This window comes from Teleopsis dalmanni, chromosome 2, assembly GCF_002237135.1.
Source record: "Teleopsis dalmanni isolate 2A chromosome 2, ASM223713v2, whole genome shotgun sequence".
NCBI classification, from domain to species: Eukaryota; Metazoa; Arthropoda; class Insecta; order Diptera; family Diopsidae; genus Teleopsis; species Teleopsis dalmanni.
The window spans coordinates 48,237,720-48,243,696 of record NC_051847.1 but is presented as its reverse complement, the minus strand read 5'-3'; positions in this window follow the sequence as shown (position 1 = coordinate 48,243,696).

The following is a 5,977-nucleotide window of genomic DNA, read 5'->3' as shown; positions in this document are numbered from 1 at the left end:
TGAAATTGCATTATTTTTAAAGTATTTAGAATAAGAAAATTGGTAATAAATAAATATTGCATTAGTATACTAGATCATGATTTTTCATAGGAAAAATGAAAAAGAATCATTTTATAAATATTACATTCATTTTTTGGTAATTGAATTTTGAAGCATAAAAAGCAATTATATAAAATTAGATAGTTCAGTCAAGGAAAAAATATTTAGTTTTTGAGTAAAATACAAATAATTATGGAGTTTTTTGGTAAACTTCAGTCAAAAGTTAACTAAGAATTTTTCCAAAATTATATACCGGTAAGTAATGTAGTACAGATTATAACAAACATACACATATATTTGCTAAGTTTTAATAAACTAAGTTTTATACATAAATGCCGTTATATCTAAATACATAAATATTTAACGTTATTAAGAGTTTAACATCAAGTCTTTCAGATTAGCAGCATCAGAGAAATTTTTGATGCTATTTAAATTGTTTAACTATTAAGAAAATAGTTTTTCTTATATCATATAACTGAGCCATCATCATCATACAGAACTATACGTTTTTATTTTTAGAGTAACAGCGACTAGAGTAATTGGTGCCATCGGCATCATTACTTTTCGAAGAATCGATCGATGAATCAATCACTCTAAAATTTCATTGAAAATATTATAAACAATCTCGGCGACGTTCATTATGCTGCTGATAAATAATTCCAAAATAAGTTTAATGAATGTATGGCGACGATTAAAGCTCTATGTAATTCCAGAGAAAATTTATACTTCGCGTTTATTTGATACCTATTGCTATTGGCGGATATGTTCAATTTGCACGCAGCACATGCAAATAAAAGGCTTAACATCTTATTTGATTTTATTAGCCCTTAATTAATTCTGTATGTGATATTTTAGTTAAGATCAGTTAAGATCAGAAATACGTAGAATCCAATATATTTCGAAAGAGAAGAGAGAGAGTCTGACTTAAGAAAAAATCCACATCATTTAATAAAATCTCGATTTCATTTTTAATAAACAAATGTGAATTAATTTTAACAGAATACATATTTTAATATTAATATTTTATATTTATACATAATATATTAATATTTTAAATTTATATAAAATTTTAATATTGTTTTCGTTCTGAACTTCAGAGGATTAACCAATCACCATCGCAAAAGCAATTTTATTCTAATAGATAAATTGAGCCAAAAAATATTTAAATTATTTATATTGAATATATAATAGTTTTAATACGAGGACTGTCTGATAAGTCAGTGACTTTTTGAATAAAACAAATTTTTTTCGGCAAATAAACATTTTATTTTTCTACATAATCACCTTTTAGCTGGATACATTTAGTCCAATGTTTTTCTAATTTTCTTATTCCCTCCAAATAATAGTTTTTCTCAATGTTCTCAAAATACGCGTTTGTTTCGGTAATGCTTTCTTCATTCGACTCAAATCTCTTACCGCCCAGCCATTACTTTAGATTTAGAAACAGAAAATAGTCGCAGAGGGCTAAATCTGGAGAATATGCTGGATGGGGTAGCAGTTCGTATCCCAATTCGTGGATTTTGGTCAGTAATGCGTAATCAGCACACGAAGTTCACTTTTTCCATTTTCGTAAAAATTCACGAGGTTGTCTGCTTTGAACGACTATCAAACACCAACTGAACGACGTAGCTTGCTCAAAATTAAAAATGCCCACTGATTGATTACAGCTGACGGCAGCACTATTGCATTTGTAGTAACTGCGCGGGAAATTCAAAAAGTCACTGACTTATCAAACCGCCCTCGTAGTTATAACATTCAATATTTAACTTATTTCGCACTAAAGATATATATTTTAACATTATAACTTGTTTACATCTCATTTTATTACTTATATCACCATTTACTATAAATAAACAATAGATATCAATAAAAGATCGCAGCACAAAATCCTCCAATTATATTTAATATAAATAAAACCAATAAAAAGAAAAGTATTAATGTCACGACTTGAAGTAAATAATAATAATAAATAAACATAACTGTCAATAAAATACATAATGTCAACTTTAAATGTTAAGGCAAAATATACCAGCAGATTCGCAAAATATATTAAAAATAGCGCACATGTTAAGAAAATTATTGTAAATAATTCTCATATCATTTTCTCAAGTATATAATATGTGTAGTTATGTGCTCAAGAAAAAAGGGGTTACATGCCTCTTAAAATAATGTATGAATGCTCATATCAAATAACTCTTATTACAATTACAATGACGGCTCAACAATAATGACAACAGCAAATGTTGAGCAAATTACACACAGTAGTACGTACCAGCAGGGAAATTACAAAACTCAATCTTTTCACTTTTGACATTTGAAACCTTTAACTCGCGGCTTTCCTTATTCTTACTTCCGTTTCACTTATGCACTCCTTGTTATAAAGGAGCAAATAACATGCAGAAGTTTATCAGTGGCGGTAGCGGAAATCGCAATTTTCCAACTGTCACAAGCAAATAAACAAATCTTATAACACACAACAGGAATTTCGCATAACACAACAACATTTACAACAACTACAACAACTACCACACCCATAATAGCAACAACAACAAAAGCCAGTATAACTAAAAAGCATCTCGACATTTACTTACTCAATATCAAAGCGTAAGCATAAAGGATCAGCACACTTCTTCGATGCAAATCATTTTCTTTATCCTTTAAGATTGGCAAAAAGATTTCCAAGTTTTTCTTTTTTGTTTGTATTTACACTTGTACACTACATTTAAGGTGAGCATAATATGTTTCTGTGTTGTAAAAAATAGTTTTAATCAAACAACTAAATTTTGACTTCTGTTACTAAGAGATACTAATTATTATTCTAATCTTCCTCACAGTTGTGACAAGACTCATTGAAAAAATTTTTCAGTATCCTGACACAGTTTTCTAACCAAGAGTGAATTGTTGTCTACGTATTATTGTTAAGCTATTACTGCTATGAATTAACATACTTTCCGGGTGTGATTTAAAATTATATAAACAAGAGCGATTTGCTAGGAAATCCATATTTTAATCCATATATTTAAATTTCTACATATATCTAATCGCCAAACATTTGTCTACTTAAGACGACCAATAGGGCATACAGACGTCTATATAATTAATTTAAACTATTTCGACTACTGCACATTTCAAATATTTATGGTGCAGATTATTCAAACTGATCTCTTCATTCGGACTCCTCTTTTTTATAGGTAACCAGTAGCCCATGTCATGATCAAGAAATCAGGTATGCTCGATATTTTCTATGACACGATTGCTTCGGCTTGACTGATATGGCAAAGCTGTATCTGAATATGCCAAACTTGATCCTTAGTAAAAATAGCTTAAGTTATGTCTCTCGAAATCGCAGTAAATTGGTTGACTGGAGTCAATATACGCTCTAATGTTTCGTCAAAATCAGTTACAGGTTATAGCAATCAGCTGAACAGTTGATTTACACTAGACCTGGTGCAGAATTACTGGCCAAATGAAAGTAAGTGCATAAATAAAGTACTTCATTGTCGCTATATATCGGAAACTTAGATAGTGATATTCAGAAGAAACTTATTTTAACATGAACAATCTCTCAAACGGGAGTTAAACTAAGATTCTAGACCCATTTGAGCTCTCAAAACTTATTGATAACTGCTGGTAATCATATATGTAGTTTCTTCTAATAATATATTGTGTGTTTCAACTGGAAATAATGTTATGGAATTATTTGTTTTTCTGTCTATTGTACTATAAACCGAGATCTTAGTCTCAATGGGGTGTTAATGCTTCCTACCAAATTTTTGTTAACTATACAAATGGTTTTTTCTCTTAATTTGTTTGTTTGGAATCATGCTAGTAACATGTTAAATAAGCTTCATAAAAATCTTTTCAATGTTCTATCGCACTTTGATTTTTGTCTCTAAAAGTGGAGGTTATGTCTAAGGTTTTATGTTTAATACTATAACATCTACCTAAGTTAAGAAAGAGTTTGTATAAATTTGTTAAATTTTCTAAAATTTTGAGAATAATTTGATTTTCGTTATTTTATTACTATAAAAAATATATAATTGTATTACTTTTTTGACTACACCTGAGAGTTCAAAAGGTAGCGCTCCTTCATAGCCATTAAATTGAAGTAAAATTATTTTATCCATTTACTGCTTTTATGCTTTCAGTTAAATTTACTACAAATTTTTTGCTACTCCATTTATAAAAAAATCTATGATAAAAAAATCCACACTCACATGAGTTTGTATGGTAAATACTGGTAAACGTAAGTATACGTAAGGATATGTAAGGATGAGTGTACATATGTTTTCAAGTATGTCAGTTTTTCACACTACGCTTTCTATACAATATTCATTTTCTACGTCATCTATACCCATTTTATCTTCGGCACTGGAGTTGAGATTTCTTAACGGCAATGTTTGCATATGTCTAGCAGGATACATGCGTACATATTAATGCGTCGGTGCGTGTTCCTGTCAGTATGTTTGCATATTCTTGAGGTTTTTGTTTTTCTCAGGAACTTTTTAACATAAATACAAACATAAATTATCACACGCAGTAACACACAAACACATGTGCACTTTTTGTGTGGTATTTTCTATATATTAAAATAAAAAAAAAATCTCATCAAAAACTTTACACATTATCTTATCCTGTCAATGCAAATACCAAAATCTTGTTACTGTCATGTTAAATATATTAAATGCAGGATATAGGTTAAAAATTGGTAGTTGGGCGTCATCGTAATAAATGTTGTTGTAAAGTCGTATTTTCTCAATTTTATAAACATAAGTTTGAATAATTTCATATGTGTTTTACGAGATATTTTTAGAAAAAAATTATACATTGGATTAATGTTTATCAGTAGGTTTATCTTATACACAAATAGTTAAGCAAAATAAAATGTATTCTAGATTTTGTAGATAGGAGAAAAAATCACATTATTCTATAAATCATTTAGTGGAAAATAATTTATTAGGCTTTGTGTTTGGAACAATATTTTTTTTAAAATTATGAAGTTTCAGAAATTAGTTAATGTAATTAATAATTTAAATTTGTATTAATCATTAACATATTAATTTAGTAATACTATTTAACATTTTATTTGTATTAAGTAATAAAAAAATCTGAAGGACTAATACCATAATCTTTGAATTTCAAATTAGAAATCAGATATATTGGTATACCTATAGTATACAATCATCGATAGTAGTTTGAACTATACGCTTGTTTTTTACTACACCAAAGATATCAGTGTTAGTACCTCCAAATCTATGGTAGCAATGGCATTGCAAATATAATTGTATCATCTAAAAACAAAAATTATTAGAAAATAAAAGTAGTATGTATATGAAAGAAATTACATTATAGGCTTTAAAGAAAACCAAAATAACGAAGAAATCGAAGGTTTATTAGCCAGAATACTGTCGTAAATATTTCGAGAAAAATATGGTATTATTAAAATGCAAAAATTATAAGTAAAATTGAACTAAAATACATTTCAAGAAAATAAAGTGTTATTAAAATTAAATGCACAAAAATAATTGAAAAATATAAGTAATTTTTGTTTAAAGAAATAAAGGCATTCAAATAAAAATGAAAAGTTCAATATAGAAATACAACGATATGCAGTTAAGATCTCAATATAGAAATACTGATATGCTTTATAAGTATATGTAAATATAACATATTTTATGTATGGTGATTATCATTAAGATTAACCTTGGTGTAACAATTCTTCATTGACTTTCATTTCAGTTGGTATCCGCTATTCTCTGTATTTCTATTTTCTATTCTCATAATTCAATTTATCTATCTTTTTTAACTTGATCGCTCATTTTTGCTGTTCTTGGGGATAAGTTGGTGGTGAGAGTCTTGTTTTGTGGATTATCATCTATAAAATTAGAGCAAGACAATTCAATATATATATTTATAAATGTAATAATGGTATCTCTGC